This window comes from Wyeomyia smithii, chromosome 1, assembly GCF_029784165.1.
Source record: "Wyeomyia smithii strain HCP4-BCI-WySm-NY-G18 chromosome 1, ASM2978416v1, whole genome shotgun sequence".
Taxonomy (NCBI): Eukaryota; Metazoa; Arthropoda; class Insecta; order Diptera; family Culicidae; genus Wyeomyia; species Wyeomyia smithii.
This window is the reverse complement of record NC_073694.1, coordinates 66,658,498-66,681,082: the sequence shown is the minus strand read 5'-3', so window position 1 is coordinate 66,681,082 and position 22,585 is coordinate 66,658,498. Positions and strand designations below refer to the sequence as shown.

At 43.0% G+C, this 22,585-nt stretch overlaps 1 protein-coding gene across 14 annotated transcripts in view; it reads left to right on the top strand.

Annotated features, from left to right (window-relative positions):
• Positions 1 to 22,585, top strand: part of LOC129718844 (monocarboxylate transporter 12-like) — a 473,704-nt gene that overhangs the window by 304,974 nt on the left and 146,145 nt on the right. For 2 of the 14 annotated variants that reach the window (XM_055669985.1, XM_055669983.1), the window contains exon 1: positions 1,496 to 1,691. The exons of 9 other annotated variants lie outside the window; for them this stretch is intronic. The gene's annotated coding sequence lies outside the window, so the exon portion shown is untranslated. Of the gene's footprint in view, positions 1 to 1,495; positions 1,812 to 22,585 lie in introns of those variants that run through there. 3 more of the 14 variants (XM_055669984.1, XM_055669981.1, XM_055669982.1) reach the window with 2 other exon arrangements.

Here is a 22,585-nt window from a genome sequence, read left to right as displayed (position 1 = left end):
TGCAACAGTTCAGAAAATTCCATCACATATTTTACGCAGGTGACGAAATATCTCTTTCGCCTGAAAAGTGCATCCCGCCACTAGTTAGTGAAGCATTTTATCCAGTTTATCCGGCAGACAGACGAGACATTCCGGCCCGAATGTTTGCCGGCGAATAGCAGTCGGCTTGCCGGCTTTCGTCAGACGATTGGAACGAATTTCTGCTGCATTTCGATGCCTGTCGAGCACAGAAAATTGCTCTGACCAAAACCCGTAAAATACCATGCCAGCCGACGAGGTCACATAGCTCTTTTATAATTAAACCGTTCCATCGAGTTATACCTCCTTAAGCAGCATTGCGATACAAGAATCGTTGAGGAAAAAACAATCCAAAATCGTGCAATTATTTTTATCGTATCCGCAGTTGAAGTTGTGCTTAACGTTTATGTGTTCACTTTTTGTATTGAAACTTTTTTTTTGCTTTTTTTACAAAAGTGGCCTAATCACTCATTAATTTAATTTACCAACGTTTAACCCCTTAACATCGGATGGAATTGAGGAAAAATTAAATTAATTGTTTCATGACCACCCGTATGCTGCTTTTGATCGTTGAGCTCATTTTTTGTTCCTAATAAACCGGTCAACATGTCATAAAACTTGCAAGAGCTTCGACAAACAAAAATGAGCGTTTAATAATGTTGATTATAGGAATACTTTTACCGCAGATTTTTTTCAACAAAACAAAGGAAATTTAAAAAAGCGGTGAAACTAAAATACATGCCAAACAGACCGTGCGTTCAATTGCACGAACGACCGAACATGTTATTCGAACTTAGTTCTAAACGGTGACGTTTCAATGCATAATGCACCCGATTTACGATTGCGAACTAGAATTCAACGATAATCGCCGCACACAACGAGCGCCCCTATATTGTCGAATTGTTTTCGCAAACAGCAACAGCATCGAGCAGCTTCCAAACTTCGGTAGTACTTTCAATTTCGTAGGATCCCGCGTGAGCTTCCATTCCATAACACACATTCACCAACCACATCAGATCCGAATCGGGTCCAAATCGTGCCGGTCGGTAGTTACTGGCTAGCCATCATCGTGGCAACCAAACAGCGATGAACGCGTTACTATAAAAAAGATATGTGCCAAAGCAAAAGTAACGAAAACAAAAATCTCGAAAGCCAAATCATCACAACAACCTCTTGGACGTGGAGCAAGAAAAGAGAACGAAACAGCAATTCAGACCGGTCGGTCGATAGAGACGGGCAGCAAGAGAAACAGACGACAGAGAAAGGAGGATGCTGATCACCGTCGGTCGGACTTGCCCGCCGCACCGCCGCAGACTCCGGCGCTGGACCAAACCAAACCAATAGAGTGAATGAGAGCTTTCATGGGAAGAGGGCCTCCGATAAGTCTTTCTGGACACGGGTCGACCTTTTTTGGGCTTGGCTATTGGGTGGCAGACGGGCGGCTGCTCGGTCGGTTGGGCTGGCAACGAAAGTTTTGGACCGACAGTGGCGTCGACGTCGATCGGAGAAAAAACAGCCGCCGACAGTACGTAAATGACTCTCCGCGCTATCAGACGCTACGACGACGGGTTACTGGTGCGTTTACTGGCGTGCATGCGTGCGATTTCGGTTGCGTCACACATACCGCGCGAAAATCGACAGTGGCAGAACGGGTTTCCGAGCTCCGAAGATAGGTTAGAATCGGCCACTACGAAAGGGCAGCCGTGGGCAGCCCGCCAAAGATTATGAGTTTTTAATTTGTGTAATTGCTTGCCGTGTGACAACCAACCAAATTTGATGTATAGCCCAAGTGTGTGAGTTGCAAATCGCTAAATATTATACCTGTATTACAAGTTGCAGCCCGCTCAGCCAGTAGAAAGTCATCGGAGGGCAGTGCTGCCAAGTGGAATAGATTCAAATTAAAAAAAATCGACGGTTGTAGTGTTTATCGTGTGGTAGCCGGGAACCTGTTGGATGCTGAATATAATGAGGATCAAATTTATGTTTAGTCATGTTGTTGTTGCATAGTAGCGCAAGATACCAGTGAAATTGAAACAAATTATAGGCTGGGCGCATTGTAGAAAACAGTTTTCGGAAAAAGCTTTGGTTCAAATAGAGGATTGTAACATTCCTTAATGATTACAATAGAGTTTCGCAACATGAAAATTGTTCACAATATTAAATTGTTTAGTAAAACGTATTACTTTAATGACATTATCTCACTGTGGAAAATGGTCTTTTAGTATATCTTCCGGAAACGGATTTCACGCCAACTCGACCAAAATTACTTTAAATCCTATTTAATTTTATGGGTGTGAATACTATAGTTGATCGAGTAATTTTATTTTAAAAAAATTTCAAAAGGAATCCATTTTTCTTGAATTGGTAATTTAAAAACAACAAGCCATACACAAATATGACCTGAACGTAAAATTTTGTTAGGATATTTTCAAAAGAATTAACCAAAAAACGTAATTCAAAAATTTCAAATTTCTACAAAATAGCTCTTTCAGAAATTTACCTGTTCCAAGAATAATCGCCGAGTGATCTAAACTGCAGAGTTTTTTCACACGGACAAATTTGTTTTATATCCTGTTGAATAAACAACACGATTGTTTCAAGAATGGTTATGTTGAGTAAATGATCTGTATAGCATTGAAAAAAAAGCTATAAGTTAGGTATTGAAATAAATAACTGAAATCTTGCATTACTTTATACAAGACTCGCATTGATCTCAATCAGCCACTTTCAAGGATGGAAAAAATCACTCACTCGGATATTTACTTCCGATTTTTTACCGCATGGAATCGTTTTGTTAATTCTCATTTCTAGAGTAACATTTCAAAAGGTCCTATCTGCTTTTTTCGTTTTTCCGGAGCGTCTTTTCATTTTGGTAATAGTTCAGCTTTAGTACTTCTCCGAAGCTTGGTTTTCGTTCAGAAGGCAAGAATGATCCCTCCGCTGTCAACTTGGGCAAATAACGTGCCATAAAAAGTGTTTAATAATTTGTGGTGATTGAATGAAAGTGATCGATCGAAAAATCGATCAAAGCAGATAGGATCTTTTGAAATGTTTTTCCAGATTATTTCTTTTTACTGTGCATTATTCAATGACCCGATTTTTTATAGACCAATAACGGCGCCGCCAACGTTTTTACAGTCAGGTGGGGATATCGTCGGTTTCGTGCAACACCGACACAACTCAAAAACATGCTCCAACGATGGTAAAAAAGAGCGCTTAGGTCATTTAAACGGTAATTTTTTAATCCCGTTTCTATTGGAACTATGATTTTCGAGTTGGGGCACTAGCATATGGAAGACATATTAGAATGTGGTCTTTGCTTTGTTAGAGACCGTGTATACCTCTGCATCCATACCGTTATGTCCGTTATGTTGTGCTAAAATAAAACAGATGATTTTCTTATTATTCACGACATATCAATAGGGTAACGGGGGTATTTTGACCAGCTTTGGGAAGTGATCGCACAATGTATTAAAAACAAACACAATTTTTCAACATAAATACTTACTCTATTATACAACTTTTAAGAGCTAAGTGTCTATTTTAACATACATCGTTCAACAATGCAGTATATTGAAAATTATCCTAGAAATATCAAAATTTCTACGAAGTATTAAAAACATATTTTGGTCCACCACATTTTTATTTTGGCCCACCTCTATATTTAGAGCCGTGTAGAGCGGAAATAGTGGATTTGAGGAGGACATCCTTCGGCTGTTTAGGTATCTAAAAATGAAAAGATTGGGTTTGAATGCGGTTTGACAGGCATTCTCAGCAAACTGCATATCGTTGAATGTGATAAATTAAGGAGTAATTACCTGTAAATTGTCACAAGCTGCTTCTTGTTTAGCGCGCAGTGGCCGAATGGCTGTTAAAACTTGGCATGGCAAAAATATGTTCGCTTTAGAAAAAGACAAACATATTTCGGCCATGTCTTAAACTACTATTTTAACTTTTTCCAACTTGTTAGTATACAAACTGTTTCTAAGATATTTTATTGATGTTACTACAACAACGAATTGTTTCTAAAACATACATATTTGTTACAATTGCTTCCGGACGTTGATTTGAATATTACCACTTCATCTTGACTTTAGGTTGACTCAGCCATGACCATAGAATATGTATGAACTAATTCCAAAATAATGCTAACTAGAGTCAGTTTTTTGCCGAAAATTATAGTGTAGTATGATGCTAAGGTGTGTTATTTCAATGATGCATGCATAGTTTTCTTATATTCATTAAATTTTTCAGATAAATTGCGTAAAATGTTAACGGGTGGGCCAAAATATGCATGTAGGCCAAAATACCCCCGTTACACTAGTTATTAACGTGCTGCTTTTGGTGGCTGAAAACATAATTGAATTAAAAACTTTTTTGAAACTAATTCATGACACATCAATAGTTGTCGTTGTGCTCCTTACTGCGGCTGAAAACATGGGTAGAAATAAGTTATTACAACAACATTGCAGCGCTTGCACATACGTGTCGCTCTTTTCTACAGCTAATCGCCGCATAAAGTCATCCAAACAGATCATCCACACGTTCACGCAAAAAGCGGCGAATTCGGAGCGCCAAGATGCGACGATTCACAAGTTGAGCAAAACAGAAACGACCATACACAGCTATAGACCATTTTACGAGACGTTTAAGAACTGGAAAAAATCATGAAAAAATTTTTAACAGAAAACATGGAACAGCAAATACCGTGTATCCTATTCTACCATTTCGTAAAATGGCTTCACGTACGAGAAATGCAAACGCATAATGTATGATGAAGATCGAAAAAACAGCAAGCTCAAATCCTGCTCAAACCTCCATGATTCAAGCACCTCTTCAGCCTGCAGCAACCACTGAAAAAAAAAACCTTTGAAAAAAACTTGAAATGTAAAATTTTACTAAGCAGAGAATTCACACGTGCTGACGATAGGCGTGCTGCCAGACCCCCCAGTCGCGTTGTACCCCAGTACAGTATACAAAACAAGTTTACAAAATTACAGTTTATACGACAAAACTCAGAATAATAAATTTTCAGAGAATTTGAAACGTTGAAAATCAAACGAATACGTTTTCACTGCGACTGACGAATGACTTTTTTATGAATAATGAAAAATCAAAGGAAGAGAGAATGAACATTGAAGGATGGTGGAATATTTCCTTGTTATGGTAACACTAACGACTATGCTGGTTTTTTTTTTCACTTTCATGTAAAGGCTCTGAAAAATATCAGCTCTAATCCCGAGTCACTTTGGAACTCTTCTTCAATTTCCACTTGACGATTGCAGTAATTGGCTCTATTGTCAGGATACCACTGCTGCACCTCTCCGCAGCTTGTCAAATCTGACCAAAACTTTACCAGACCTTTGTGAGCCTTAATGGCTGGAAGGAGACCTTAAACATCTTCGAGTTCATTGTATTGTTTGTGACGAGTACCTTGATTTGTTGTCCAAAGTAGCAAATCCCCTGCCAACCAAATTTTGCTTCAGCGCTCTGTTCGGTTGCTTGCAGGCAAAAAAATTACGATAATCTTCTCGCATACGGATTGACGATGTCGTAGTCCGAGAGTCCTGGGTTTGCCTTTATTCTTCTTTATACTTTTAACCCCAGCTTAGCTTTCCATCACAGGTTTTAATACGACGCATCCTCTGGTCCATTCGAGCAATAGATCTACGTTCGCAGAAACATTTCAGAGCGTCATACAAGGTAGATTTGGCCACGCGATTTCATTGTCTGACCTCGCCGGGTTTTTAATGTGGATGTCCAAAACCAAATTTCTTTTCTCGGCTTCCATCCCGCGCAACTTTTTCAAAACAAAACGGATCAACCTGATCTTTTTACCACCGAAAGATAGAGGTTCCAAAATCAAACCAAACAGTCCCAAGCCGTGGTGTGGCCTTTGCTGTACGTAAGAGTCGTCTCCATTCCACTCGGTCCATGGCTGCAGTTCACCAGCTCTGCAGTCTGCGTAGGGTCCGCAGGTCGTCTTCCACCTGATCGATCCACCTTTCCCGCTGTGCACCTCTCCGTCTCGTCCCTGACGGATTGGTTTCAAGAACCATCTTTACCGGGCTGTCGTCTGACATCCTTACAACATGCCCAGACCACCGCAGCCTGCCTATCTTAGCGGTGTGGACGATAGATGGCTCCCCAAGCAGCTCCTGCAGTTCGTGGTTCATTCGCCTTCTCCACACTCCGTTTTCCATCTGAAGTCCACCGAAAATGGTACGCAGCACCTTCCGCTCGAACACCGCAAGGGCGCGTTGGTCCTCCACAAGCATAGTCCATGTCTCATGCCCGTAGAGGACTACCGGTCTGATCAGCGTCTTGTAGATGGTTAACTTGGTGCGGCGGCGAATTCTACTCGATCGAAGCGTCCTCCGGAGACCAAAGTATGCACGATTTCCTGCCATAATGCGCCGTTGAATTTCTCTGCTGGTATCGTTGTCGGCAGTTACCAGTGAGCCCAGGTACACGAACTCGATTTCATCACCACCAATTCGAACTCGAGGTGGGAGGTTACTGATACTGTTACTGTCTTCACGTGAACCCCTTCCTTTCATGTACTTCATCTTCGATGCATTGATGACCAGTCCAATCTTTTTGGCTTCAGCCTTTAATCCGATGTACGTATCCGCCATCTTCACAAAGGTCCGAGCCACAATGTCGATATCGTCGGCGAAACCAAACAGTTGAACCGACTTTTGGAAAATCGTGCCACTCGTGTTAATCCCCGCTCTTCTAATGACACCTTCCAGGGCAATGTTGAACAGTAGGCACGAGAGACTATCACCTTGCCTCAGCCCTCTTCGGGTTTCGAAGGGGCTCGAGAATGCCCCCGAAACACGAACTACACACATCACTCGATCCATCGTCGCTTTGACCAACCGCGTCAGTTTGTCCGGAAAACCGTAGTCGTGCATAATTTGCCATAGCTTGTCCCGATCGATTGTGTCGTACGCCGATTTGAAATCGATGAACAAATGATTTGTGGGCACGTTGTATTCGCGGCATTTCTGCATAACCCGCCGAACCGCGAATATCTGATCCGTGGTGGCGCGGGCACCCATAAATCCCGCCCGGTAATGCCCCACGAACTGCTTCGCAAATGGCGATAGTCGACGGCAAAGTATTTGGGAGAGTACCTTGTAGGCGGCGTTCAACAGAGTGATTGCCCGATAATTGCAGCACTCCAGTTTGTCGCCCTTTTTGTAGATGGGACACACAATACTCTCCATCCACTCCTCCGGTACTCGTTCTTCCTCCCAAACCTTGACAATGACCCAGTGCACGGCTCTAGCCAGTGTTTCTCCACCGTATTTCAATAGCTCGCTGGGAAGTGGGTCCACTCCAGCAGCTTTGTTGTTTTTCAGCCGACCAATCTCCTCCTCCACCTCCAGAAGATCGGGGGCTGGAATTCTGATGTCTTCTGTTTGTGCACCAAGATCAGTTGCCATACCGTCCTCGCTCTCTACTGCATCGCCGTTCAGATGCTCGTCGAAGTGCTGCCTCCACCTTTCGATCACCTCACACTCGTCAGTAAGGAGGTTGCCGTCCAAGCTTCTGCACATATCGGCTTGCGGCACGAAGCCTTTACGGGAGCTGTTCAGCTTCTCGTAGAACTTCCGAGTGTCGTTAGCTTGGTACAGCTCTTCCATCGCTACGCGATCTCGGTCCTCTTGCTGGCGCTTCTTCCTTCGGAGGACTGTGTTTTGGCTGTTCCGTGCCTGTCGGTATCGTTCCACGTTCGCTCTCGTGCGGTGTTGCAGCATTCTCGCCCGTGCTGCATTCTTCTCCTCGACTAACCGTTTGCATTCGCCGTCAAACCAGTCTTTTCTATGATTCGGGGCCCTTGTACCTAGTAGCGCTACAGCAGTGTTACCTATGGCGGATCGGATGCTCCTCCAGCCATCTTCAAGGGTAGCTGCGCCAAGCTGCTCTTCCGTGGGTAGCACTGCCTCCAGCTGCTGCGCGTATTCCTGTGCTGCCTCGGCGTCCCGCAGTTGCTCAATATTTGGTCGCGGCGTTCGACTTCGGCGGGTGTTATACACCGTCGATAGTTTTGAGCGCATGCACACAGCTACTAGGTAGTGGTCCGAATCTATATTCGTACTGCGGTAGGTGCGAACGTTGATGATGTCGGAGAAGAACCTGCCGTCGATTAGAACGTGGTCGATTTGGTTCTCTATCTGTTGGTCGGGTGATCTCCAGGTGGATCCGGGGGAAGAAGGTACTTCGGACTACCATACCATGGGAAGCCGCAAAGTTTACGCACCAATGGCCGTTATCATTAGACACGGCATGCAGGCTATCTGGTCCGATTACCGGTCTGTACATTGCCTCCCGGCCTACCTTAGCATTCATGTCCCCAACAACGATTTTCACGTCCCGTCGCGGGCAGCTATCGTAGACCTGCTCCAGCTGCGCGTAGAACGCTTCCTTCTCGTCGTCGGGGCTTCCTTCATGTGGGCAGTGCACGTTGATGATGCTGTAGTTGAAGAACCGGCCCTTTATCCTCTACTTGCACATTTTTGCGTTGATCGGCTGCCACCCCATCACGCGTTGGCGCATCTTACCCAGTACCAGCATTGCCAGGTATCCAGATTTAGCTGGATTATCCAGATTTTTGAACATGTATCCAGGTAGACAGCTTTGATCTCCAATTATCCAGATTTTTCATGGATGATCCAGATTTTATCCAGATTTTATTTTCTCTGTTCCGCAAAAAGGTCATCACTTCAATTTTGGCGCGAAATTTTGCAATTTTGTCACCTCAAATTTTGCGTACCTCAAGACTTTTATCCGAAATATTAACCCTTCATCCCACGAAATGACCACCAGATTTTTCCAGATTTTTATTTTGCCTTTTCCAGATTTTTAAAAAAATGACCTGGCAACGCTGCCCAGTACTATGAAGCCGGTTCCCAGCTCGCTGGTTGTGCCACAGCTCTGGTAGAAAGTAGCCGCCCGGTGCCCGCTTTTCCATACCTTCTGTCCTGTCCAACAAAGTTCCTGCAGCGCTACGATTTCGAAGTTGCGTGGATGTAGCTCGTCATAGATTATCCTGTCGCATCCTGGAAAGCAGAGCGATTTGCAGTTCCATGTCCCAAGTTTCCAATCGTAGTCCTTATTTCGTTGCCTAGGTCTATGCCGATTGTTCCGATCCGTATTATCTCTTAAGTTGTTCGTAACAAGTTGTTTTCCGGGGCGGCTTGTTGGGCCTTCCCCAACCCCCTGTCTCGCCGGGGGACCATCGTGTCAGCTCTGTTTAGAGTCCCACGCTGCCACCAGGACGTTGATCAGCCGCTCCTAACATGGAGATCAGACGCTGTTTTGAGCCGCACTATCTTGGTGAACAGACGCTCAGGTTGGCGAGGCATTTCCTCCACCGCCGGAATATGGTTTACGCGCCAATGATCGCGTCGCACCTTCTCAATTAGCTATTGTCGGATGACAACATTGCCCAGGCAACACCAACCAGTTGTATCCATGTTCCAACCGGCAGTCTAGTGTAATCATATGACTCGCGGAAGTGTGAGATAGGAACTTGTGAGGGCCGAAGCTATGTTTGACGCTCCTTCCAGGTTGTCAACTCACCATTTGTTGTCTACTACTTAGCATGCCTATTACTAAGGAGTATCTCGTTTCGATAAAGGTCTAACAAACCAGTCCTCGTATGTTCGAATCCGAACGAAAGGGAAATGGGTTACCAGTTCCATGTTTCTTGGTGATTTGTCTGCTAACACAGCTTGAATTATTTGCTGAACATTTTAAAACTTCTTTCGTCTTCGATCAGATTGACGCTGCCTTACGCGATACTCCGTAGGACAGTTTCGATTGTGGAGTATGCCAAGTAACAGAAGCGCACGTTTTGAGTGCAATTTAAAAGCTAAATCATTCCACTTGTTCAGGAACAGGCGGTGAAAAATTGCTCGAACGAACTGGTGATACCTCTTGTGAAGCTGTCCAATCTTTCTCTGCAACAAGAATTGTTTCCTGCAAGTTGGACAAACTCGTTGCTCACACCGAGGCACAAAAAAGGGGATGAGTGCAACACTGCTAATTATTAAGAAATTACATCTTGTGTCTATTCCAAAGTTCTCGAAATAGTCGTCAAAACAGTGCAGTTTACAACGTGTAAAAACTACATTTCTAGAGACCAACATGGTTTATATCCTAAAAGATCCATCACAACCAATCTGTCGCAGTTCGTTTCGTTGTGTTCTCGCTAAAAGGATGCGGGATTGCAAGTGGATGCTGTGTACACGGATTTCAAGGCTGCGTTCGATCGTAAATCACAACATCCTGCAACGAAAACTGGATAAAATAGGACTCTCTGCCATGCTCGTGAGATGATTTCGTTCGTACCTCACCGGCAGAGTTGTATGTGTCAGTCTTGGGTCGTCACTTTCTGTGCCATATACCACTTCTTCTGCCGAGTGCCGCAAGGAAGTATTTGGGTCCACTTTTATTTTTACTATTTATTAACGACGTTGCTACTATTTTACTTAGAGGTACACGGCTTCTTTCCGCAGACGATGTAAAAATCTTTTTGACTATAGCCTGCCTTGACGACTGTCTGGAACTACAAAAGTTGCTTGATGCTTTCAGTGATTGGAGCAATCGTAGTCTTCTTACGTTGTGTGAAGGAAACTTAATGTAATTACCAACAGCAGAAAGCTTTATGCAATTAGCTTTCCATACAGCTTGTCTGGGCAAACTCTCCCGCTCGTAAGCCAAGTTAAAGATCTTGGCGTAATTTTGGATAGCCAGCTTACATTCCGGGCACATGACGAAGATGTCATTTCAAGAGACAACAAGCAGCTGGGATTTATTTTTAGAATTGCCGATGGATTCCGCGATCCACTGTGCATGGAAGCTTTGCTTCGTACCCTGATACGTTCGATGCTCGAATCAACGGTTGTCGCTTGGTATCCGTTCAACAAAGTCTGATCGCATGGCAGCTGTCCAGAAAAAAATCGTGCGTATGGTACTAAGGCATCTTCCTTGTCATGATGCTGCAAGGTTGCCTCCCTATGAGCACCGCTTCATGTTATTGGGGATTGAAACGTTGGAGAGAAGGAGATTTAACGCACAAGTTATCTTCGTTGCGAAGGTCCTAACAAATGAAATTGATTCACCTGCTATTCTCGCGGAATTGAATCTCTATGCTCCGGAAAAGAATCTGCGAAGACGTCAACTTCTGAACGACCAGTATGATGCGATTGGGTTTATGTCAACGAGGTTTAACTAGATTGCAGAGCTGTTCGACTTTTTGCGTCACCTGAGGATTCGCTAACAATATTTTATTGTTAATCGTCTCTAGTTTGTAACTTCATTCATTCATTAAGACAAAACGTTGTCAGATGGATTTTTAAATATAACAATATCAACAACAATAATCCCGGTTTGAGAGAGACAGTATCAGTAAGGTTGTAGCACTCCTGCGCTTGTCATAGATCCGCATCGAGTAATTCCTCCAGTTCAGCGTCTTCAAACGTTTTTGGCCTTGCTTCGATTTATGAGTAAAAAATTGTTATTCGTTTAGTCATGAAAAATATCTAAGCAAAGTAAAAAAGTCGCATTATTCCTCTCCATAGGTATTTAAAGCAATCGCAGGGGTTCTCATCATTCATTCGACCGGAGACTTTCGTGCGATATAGTTGTATTTTTGAAAACCGGTTGCAGTTCACATATATCGTCCATGATTTCTCGTTTTTACGTTTCTACCACATGGGTAAACGTAGATGAAAACACACAATCAGTCCCAAGGCGGCTAGCTTCATGCGGGTTGGTGCTGGAGGACTTGTATATCTGGTGGCTGCGATGTACTTTGCAACAGAAGCGTTAAAATTTGCGGGGAACACTGCTAGATATAATAGAATAGGAATAATTCACTAATTTTCCAGGGATATGTTCTTCCGAATCTGCCTCCGAAGAAAACAGGAATGAAGGCTTCAGAACTTGCTTAAATCCTAGCTTCGTAAAAACTAAAACCAACACGTCCTTTTAATGGCAACCACATGTTTTTAATTGAAGCAGAGTATGAATTTTCAACATTTCAATGCTACTACAGTACATGTGAGTTTACTATCATTAGAAAAAATCATCACAATTCATCCACTAACTTTGTTGGCCCAGAACCTTTCTGTGGTGTCCCCCCGAGTGCTCTAACAGCTGAACTCGGCGAATGGGAGAAAGCGATCATCAAAGGAAACTGGCAAATCAAACATAAAACAATATAAATCGAGAAATTCTCAAAAATGTTCCGAATTCCATACAAAACGCGAAAATTTTTATAACGAAGTTTGTTTGTGTGCATGGATAAACAAAAATGTAGCAAACCTTCTACTAGAACTGTCATTTATACCTGGCGTACAACCTACCGATATTTGGAGGGAAAGTCCCAGTGTGGTAAAAAAATTCATAGAAAGTGCGCTGCCTAACTGAGATAAATGTGCAATGTAGCAAAGACATCAACTCGCCAAATAGTAATAAACCAGCTCATACGCACTTAGAGTAAGTTGGAGCATACTACAATAGATCAAATAAAAGCCGCAGTGACAAAGAAACAATGATTGATTTTTTTATTACCAAGTGTGTGTCTTGGATACATGCTCCTACTGTTTTTTATGATTGACTATAAAAGCGATTGATATTAAAACCAAATGCAATTATACTATGAAAAAGATTAGAGTCTCAGTTTGAGAAAAAAAATTATATCACCTTCTTGAAGTCCGTTTTTTTATTAGCAAGTGTGCGTAATTTTACGTTTTAGATGAAATGAAACAGTTTTTTTGTTGAGTTTCTAGAATCCTGATACCCAAACCTGTACGATGATTAAAAATTGCCCTAATTGGAAAATAACGCTTCCGCTAATAGGGAAATGGGATGATGGGATTTGCTCAGTAATTTTCATCTGGTACGTAATAAATTGAACTTTTTCTTTTGAGCGTTATCTGTTCCGTTTCCATTCCGGTTCAATTCCTGAAAAAATGGACTTTTATTATTCCGCTTCTATTTGACCCTAGAAGGGACTTTAAATTACACTTTTCTGAGTGTATGTTGTTCTCATTCGCTGCCACTTTTTCAAAGTTAAATAAGGAAAGCTTTAGTTCTTGTGATTACCCTGGCTGACTGTTTGCTTGCAAAAGGCCGCCGCTCTCGACGATGAATCGGTGGCCGATGCGGACTGCCATAACCACCTCGAGTTTCTACCGTTGATTATGCGTTATCTTGCAACCTTGAATGCGCCTCATTCAAAACGGAGTTGAAAATTATTTGTTTTTATTTTAAGCAATGAAATTCAATTGTAAAAAAACATTGACTCAAAATTTATTTCCTCAATCGCATCTTACCTGGCAACCCAGTTTAACTGGCCCGAAAACCATGCGCTTGTGGCAAACTCGAACCCCGTAAATCGGTGCCAGCGGGAGGCTTCCACGTATAGTAACTAAACGGCTCGAGCGGGAATCGTGATCTGCTTTATTTTCGCGGGATGCTGATATTTTTTCGACGCTGGTCGTTATGCATCCGAGGTAGGTTCGCTCGCAGTTTGCAGCTTCTGCGAATAAAAAGCACTGTAATGCAAAGTGAAAGATGATGATTGTAAACTAAACCTGATACCGAAACAGCAGCAGCCACGGAGTCGATATAGCAACCGTGCAACGCTACAAAACTGAGCAAGGAGGCTGTAAAAGTATGTTTCATCTTTCAAACTTTTGAAAAAATATCACTAGACATTTTATCACACAGAACATAGAGATCAAAACATAATCACTGTAGTTCATTTTGTCCTCGAGACAGCAAACTCACCCCCTTTCACGGCAAACATGCCAGGAATCTCACAAAAAAGACATGAATTACCGCTTGGAAATTGAAACCCCACCGAACGGGTTCAAGTTCGGCGACGATCTTCACGCGCGCCCGGCAGCAGCCATCGAACGGGTGGGTGGCTGCTGATGTCCCAAAGGGACAGTCGAAATAATGGTTACGATTTCATGCGCTTAAAGTGCCGTTCAATTGTTGTTAAGTGTCACCCGAAAAGGCGATTAGGGCGTCGCGACGTTGGCGCCTGATAATGATGAGGTTGATGATGATGGTGATGAAGCAGAAGAAGATGTCGTGACAGATGGAATGATCCCACGGGTTCACAGCCAACGGGATGTACAGCGAGGCTGAGTGATTGCCTGCTGTCGTGGTTAGCAGCGGATTCTCGAATAGAAAACCGTCATCATGGTTATTATTTGCTCACGGAAAGTGGAGCGACCAAACCGGCATCATGCGAGATTGAAAACGTGAACGGCGGCGGATGAAGGCTGTGAGTTGGCGTTCTTTTTTTGACGTGGGACTACGTCTTTGTTTACTATACTGGGATGCATTCTGTAAAATTGGAAATGAAACTGGCAAATGTTGCGTCAGATTTCAAACGTTAATAAAAGCATAACCACATGATGGATAACAATAACCAATATGTTTTTGGATAGATAAAATGTGTAACAATTTTAAAACACGCTAGTTATCATTATCATTTCACTGCTCAACGGTGAAAATTGATAAAAAGTTACAGGGAAACTTACACGAACAATGAACCAATTACATGCGAGCATTCCTAGCACAGGCGACGTGAATGGACACCATCCGTTCCCCGTGTTATTCTCCGTATCGATATCGATATAAAAAATGACAGAGTCTCCCCGTCCCAATAGGTCAATTTATTTTTTCTTCCACGAGCTTAAACTAAAATGATGTCTCGAAGGTAAAAGTTTTCCGAAAAGTTTGAAACAATCCCCATTCTTGAGCAATTTCTAAACCTGCTTTCAAAACCTAATAAAAACTGATGTCTTGAAAGAAAACATGCCGGTAAAAGCAGTACCAGTACCAGTGGAGTATAGAACCGCAGGTCTCTCGTCGTCTATGATTGCAGCGGTACTCTTCTATTCGTACATTTCAGCGGTACACTTCTATTCATACTGCAGCGGTACTATTCGTATTGCAGTGATACTATTCGTGTGCAATCGAGAAAAAACTGCAATGCTGCTGTTGATGGCGATTGAAAGTTTATCTCAAAAATATGATTACACTAAACTATTCAACAAGAATTGTAAATTTTTGCAACGGATATCTATTCAATTTTATCTTCAATATTCACTAAATAATCGTGACCGGATAGTATCGAAAAAGTAAATTCCACATAAACACATTTATGTGTTTAGTAAAAGCCTGCGAATGATTGTGAATTTTTGGTTTATTTACTAAGATTCATTAGAATCTCCTTTTACATTTCAAAATGGTTAGAAGATATATTATTATTCAAAGTTTTACCATGATAAACGTATGTATATTAGCAGTCTTCGTCATACAGCGAATGTAGTTGTGGGCAAATGAAAAAAATTGTCAAGCAAAAAACAAAAATGGAATTGTTGATTGTTATGGTTTTTTGCTGGAACTTGTTAATAATTTTGTTAGACATATCTTCTTATGTTTGCCAATTAATTAACCTTCGTAAGGGCTTCTATATTATTTTGAAAGTAAGAACCATATAGTAGATTTGATTTAATCAGAGTTAAATAAGACAAAACCGAGGTCTATTTCGACTGTAACGATTTCAAATTTATGGTGTTTCGGCTTGCAGTCTTCTCTTAAAAGATCAAAACAGAAGTTTGTCTACTGTCCTACGTTTCGGCTGAAGCTAAATACACTCAGCCGAAACGTAGGACAGTAGACAAACTTCTGTTTTGATCTTTTAAGAGAAGACTGCAAGCCGAAACACCATAAATAAGACAAAACCATTTAATAAAATAACGTAAGTATTATTGGATTTGGTTTCCGAGGATATAGAGTTAATTCTGACTTTGACGCATTACGAGAAATTCTTGGTGCTTTTTCAACTAGAATGATATGCTTGTGCCTTGTCAAATACATGTTTTTTGCACAAAAGAATACTACAGGCTGATACTAATATCGCCAAATATATACGATATTCTTTTGAGTGTTGTTGAAATTATTCCAAAAAATTGATTTCCTGGGGAGGCTGAAAATAAAAATACGTACAGTCGCTGAGCAAAAACCTTGATTTTGTCTGCAGGTTCTGTATATTTTGCAACAAAAAATCCCCTAATTACAGTGTTTAGTCCCACGTCACCATTTCATATAACCCTAGGGCTGTATACCTTGTAGTATTTTCGCTGCGTTTGCCAAACACCGACGCCACGTTAATTAGGTTGAAACGTGAATGATTAGGTTATGTTTTCGAGTTGAAGAATATTTAAACAAAGAAACATAATCAATTATAGACCGGTCTAATAAAGTTTTGAAATAGCTCCAGTCTTACTCGCTGTAAAAATGTCTGGAAAAACACTTTTACAGACCTTTAAATAGTGTCATTACATTCAATCTAGTAAATCCCCTATCGGATGGTCATAGTGCTTACTATTCTTCCACCTAACCAACTCTATTCGAAACATCTGAAGCATCAATTTCACGCTGCGGATTATGGCAAATAAAACCGAAATTTCCCCCTAATCCGGCGGTAAAATCCCGCTTCCATCGGCAATTGTTTTTCAAAAATTAGAAAATTTACGAACCGGAAACCGAGTTTTTCGCCGCTTGCTAGAGCGGCTGTGGACGCGCCGCGGTAGCCGATAGTCGGACGCCACATTTACGTCGAGCGTCGTAAAACATAAATAATAGCACAGCACGGCTAGTACAGGCACCGGGGGAAAATAACATATCGCGTCCTAATCCTGAACTAGGTCAAATTTTGTGGGACGAACGCAAACAGTCGTAATGTCTATATATTATTAGCTTGAGGGTTTGCGCTTCAGTAGTATTGAATGATTCGATTGAACCGAAGCACACCAATTTGATATCGAAAAGAATTGCTCTTTATTGATGACCATTGACGAATATGTCAATGGAAGTTGAAGACAAGTAGTTGAACAGTAGAACAGAAGTTTCAGAAACTATCATGTTATGTTTGGAACTCATAATTTAAATCGAAAATGTAACCACAACAAGTATGTATCTGTCTTCAGATTCAATAATTCGATGCAAATAAAACATTATCTTTTCGCACCATCTTTCATCAGTTGAAGTTGAAAGCATAGTCGTCAAGTCATTTTTCAGTTAGTGTATGTAAAAATTGAAGTCCCCTCCACTTTCTAAATAATATTATATAATGCTAGCATTAATTCGAGATAAATTACATTAAAATAACTGTCTTAGAACATAAGAATTGTGATTTCTAATTTTGACGTGTATGCTAAAACAAAAATCCAAGCCTAGCTCCCTTCGTGTTAAAAATATGCATCGGACTCACTGGGCGTTCAATAAGTTCACACTTATTGAATACACTTTAAAAATGTGTTAAAAATTAAAATGTAAAGTTTCTGAGTCAATTTTTAGTGAGGCAATGCTTATTGAGAACCTTTACGACCTAAAACCTGGGAGCACCCGCTCCTCTTTTGTGCCGTATGACGAGTTAGAGATATTTATCAAAGCGCACACAGCACGCACCTGGTCCATCGGCATCTCATTCCAGAGCTTGGAAATGAGCTTTTTTAATTGGTCCATAGTGCTCCCTTTAAGTTAGTTCTGCTTGGCTTGGGGGGTCTGAAAGGCCACAAAGTCTTACCAAGAAATTCAGTCAAATTCTCCTTACACCGTCCTGTTAAAGACGTAATGATTCTTTTGTAGAGATACCAAAGTACCGGAGCTACAATCTTCCCCATAACCTTGATCTTATAGTACGCGATTCAGATAACACAAACTCCTGACCTACGTGCCGCACAAGTATCAGTTTGGCTCTGTCCAGCCTCTGTATCTCAGGTCCTTCGTCATGACGGTGTGGGCAGTCCCGATTGACACATCCGTATCGAGCGGTTCACTTTTCGACAAACTCGCTCCTTCACCACCTATATGGTACGTTGGCATCCTCGCGGCCCCCGGTCCCTGGACGAACCCGTCTCCCGGTACTGACGGATGTGTAAAAGAACCACTTCAACTGCTAGAAAATGTCACCGGGTCGCTTACCTCTCGAAAACAACTACAACGTCGCGGAACTCCTTCATCGCGCGCGGTAAACAAACAATAAATGACAGCAAGTCGACACCGCAAGTGGTACAAAATCATGAATCAAAACGAACGAGATAGTTGTTAGGTAGGGTAGAGAACATATTCTAAGCAGCTTTAGGAACCGCCTGTGTATTCAGACAAAATACTCGAAATGTGTTGGGTGAAACTCAAACAGTAGTACATCAATCTGTTCTCTATCGTTTTCTCTGTCAGAACTTGTTTTCAGATTGTAAAACTAAGTTAGCAAACTAACTAAACAAACTAACTAACAATCATCAATCAAAGTTACCAATCGAGGGACATTATTCTAATCACCCCGAACCTATTTTAAGCAGTTTCCATCTGTTTTGCATCTGTCCATCTGTCAAAGAATGAATGTTTCTTTGCGTTAATTTATCTCTTGATTGTGTAGAAACAGACCATCGCATGGTCACGCATCTGAGCATGACAGGCAACTGGTAACTTTGTTTACTTTCGGGCGATGCAGTTTTGTTTTCAATTAGCAGATCATTTCAATTGTGACCGGAATATTCTTTTGTCGAATTCGTTTTCGCGGTGTAGCTACACCGTCCAGGACTACACTTTTCAGCTTGAAAAAAAACATTTTCAGGGTAGTTGCATTGGTATGCGTAATGAGAAAGAAAGCTGTCAATTTGTTTTGTTTAGGTCATTATTGCCATGCCATCGTCTTTTTGTCTCGTTTCCATTTCATATCTCCAACTCACAAATGTCTGAAAAAAAAATTACCTGACACTTTACCACTTGGAACGAGAACCAAAACAAACCAGTTTTGACACATACGTGTGAGTGCGTTGGTAACACTCAAAACTCTGCTTCTTTCGGGTATAGTCCGGAACAGAAAAGATGTGATCAGAGGCTGAAAAAGTGTAGTCCGGAAAGTGAAAAAAAAACATTTTCAGGGTAAAAAGTGTAGTCCGAGTGTAGCTACACCGCGAAAACGAATTCGACATAGGATTATTTATAAATTGAGCAGCATTTCCACTACGCACACGATTGCTCCACCAAGAAAGCTTACCCACTTACTTTTGAGGCGACAGACTGATTATCGATCCAGTGCCGAATCCAGAATACGTCGCCATGTCCCTCGGTCTTGGGCTGCTATCCTCCAATCGCCACTAACACCTATTTCACGTGCATCCTCGTCGACAGCACACATCCAACGAGTGCGGGGTCTACCTCGAAGTCGTCGACCTCTATCAGGATTCCTGCTAATTATAGCATTTGCTTGACGCTCATCCGGCATTCTCGCTACATGCCCAGCCCACTGAAGCCTGCCGTGTTTCATCCGCTTGACTATATCCGCCGATTTGTATGCCTGGTACACTTCATGGTTCATGCGTCTGCGCCAAACACCATTTTCTAGTTTGCCGCCAAGGATTGAACGCAAAATCCTACGCTCAAAAACACCAAGAGATCGCCGATCAGCCTCTTTCAGCGTCCATGATTCATGGCCGTAGAGAGCCACCGGAAGAATCAGTGTTTTATAGAGTGCAAGTTTAGTACGGATCTGCAGACTGCGGGACCTTAGCTGGTTACGTAATCCGTAAAAGGCCCTGTTTGCAGCTGCTATCCACCTCTTTATCTCACGGCTAACCTCGTTGTCACATGTCACTAATGTTCCCAGGTAAATAAATTCTTCGACTACTTCAAATGTTTCCCCATCTAGCACCACCGCAGCACCAACCTCCGACGGACTACCACGCACTCTGCCAGCCACCATGTATTTCGTTTTGGCAAAGTTTATGACAAGCCCTAATCTCGCAGCTTCCCTCCTGAGAGGTCCGTAGCCCTTTTTCACAGCTCTACGGTTAATAACAATGATGTCGATATCGTCCGCAAAACCGAGAAGCATGTGCAACTTCGTAACGATGGTGCCGCTTTCTGCACACCAGCCCTCCTTATAGCACCTTCCAATGCGATGTTGAACAATAAGTTCGACAGCCCGTCACCCTGCTTCAAACCATCTAACGTCACGAACGATTCCGATATCTCACCGGCTATCCTAACGCTTGATGTAGAACCTTCAAGGGTGGCACGTATCAGCCTAATCAGCTTTGTTGGGAAGCCATGTTCAATCATAATCTGCCATAACTCATTTCTCTTGACTGAATCGTACGCTGCCCTGGAGTCTCTGAACAGATGGTGCGTCTGCAAGTTGTATTCTCGAAATTTATCGAGGATTTGTCGCAAGGTAAACATTTGGTCCGTCGTGGAGCGTCCTCCTCGAAAACCGCATTGGTACTCGCCAACAAAGGTCTCCTGCAACGGCCTCAGTCTGTGGAACAGGATGCGGGAGAGAATTTTGTAAACGGTATTGAGAAGTATTATGCCCCGATAATTGCTACAGTCCAGGCGATGGCCTTTTTTGTAGATCGGGCATATGAGACCCTCCAACCAGTCCGAGGGCAATTCTTCATCAGACCACACTCTCAGCATGATCCGATGGATGGCACGATACAGCTGTTCACTCCCGACTTCGAAGAGTTCGGCGGGAATGCCGTCCTTCCCAGCTGCCTTGCAGTTTCTCAGCTCTTTCACTGCTTTCTTCACCTCGTCCATGGATGGTGGTTCCACAGCTTGACCATCATTCTCAATAGTCATCCTGCTCCTTTCGACTCCACTGTTTCCCTCACCGTTCAACAGCACACTGAAGTGTTTCTTCCAACGCCTGGCCACCTCTGTTTTTTTGGTAATCAGGTTCCCCTCCCTATCGTTGCACATGACAGGGACAGACACGTTTCGATTCCTGATTCCGTTGACCTTCTTGTAGAAACTCCTCGCATCGTGCCTGGAGAAGCAACCTTCCGCCTCCGCAAGAATACGCTCCCAATGCTGTCGTTTCTTCCGGCGATGGAGTCGCTTTTCAGCGGCTCTTACTTCTCGATATCTACCCATGCTCTGACGCGTCACAGCCGTGGCCAACATGTGACCCCTGGCGCGGTTCTTCTCTTCCGTCACTCGCTGGCACTCAGCGTCAAACCACTCATTGGGCGCAGCTGCCACAGTTGTACCCAACACTTCTCGCGCTGTAGTGCTGATCGAACTGTGGATGTGCCTCCACTGTTCATTCAGGTTCCCTTCAACTCTTTCCTCAATCCGTTCATCAACTTTCTGCGAGTACTCTGCAGCAACTCCTTCAGTTGATAGCCGCTGGATGTTCAACTGCATCCTCCTCGTTGCCTTGGATTTCAGCACGTTGGACAGCCGAGCGCGGATTTTGGCTACTACGAGATAGTGATCCGAGTCAACGTTCGGTCCTCTGAACGACCTCACGTCTGTAACGTCTGTAGAGTGGAAGCTTTCCCTACCAGTTATGGGGCGGAAGAAGTCTTCCTGCCCGACATGTGCATTTGCATCTCCGATGACAATCTTTATATCGTGTCCTGGGCACTCATTGTATGTCTTTTCCAGGAGCTCATAGAACTCCTTCTTTTCGTCATCGAGTTTCTCGTTGGTCGGTGCGTACACATTTATTAGGCTGTAGTTGAAGAATTTGCCCTCAATTCTCAACACGCATATATGGTCACTGATCGGCCTCCATCTAATGACACGCTTCATCTGTTTTCCAATTAGCACGAAACCGACTCCTCTTTCTGCTTTCACGCCGCCGCTATAGTAGATGTGGTACTTAAATGAAGTGTCCGCAATAGGATCTACTGCTCGGAATTCGCGTTCTCCCGATTTCGGCCACCGCACCTCTTGGATAGCTGCAACCTCCACATTCACCTTCCGCAGCTCTCTAGCCAGGATACTTGCGCGTGCCGGTTCGAGTAGAGTCCTTACATTCCAAGTACCGAGTTTCCAATAATCGTTGTCCTTTTTCGTTTGCCTAGGTCCATGCCGATTATTCCGTTCCGTATTTATATCTGGATTGTTCGTAGTATTTAATATTCAGTATGCTGCCTTACTAGGGCTGCGATACCTAGTTTCGCGACGGGGCTGCCGTCTTTGCTATAGCTGGCGAGACACCGCGTTTCATGATTCAGCCACCCGCTCCGGATCAGACGCTGTTGTACGCCGCTCCTAACATGGGGAAACAGCCGCGTACGTTCCTCCTTCCCAGAGAGCATACGACCAAAGTTTCCACCGGGGTTGGTTACCCGATCTCCGCTAAGGTTACTCGTATCCCGGTCGGCACCACGTGGAGGTTGGGATAGGAGTTGCTGGACAGAGGTGAATGACCACAGTAGGATCTCAAGTGACACGTGTCCAACCATTTGCCAGGACCAACCAAGAAAGCACAAAGTCCAAAATGTAAACAAAGTTACCACTAACTATCAGAAAAATGAGGTTTGGTGAGATAGTCTTTGTGTAACTTTCTCTACTATGGTTTGCTAGGGGTGCTCCCAGATGGTCTCAAGGTACGATGATGGCCCAACAAGCCAGTCGTCGTAGGTTCGAGTCTCGGCTCGGGAGAGATTGTTAGTGTCAGTAGGATTGTAGCGCTAGCCCCGCAATTGTTCTGTACATTAAA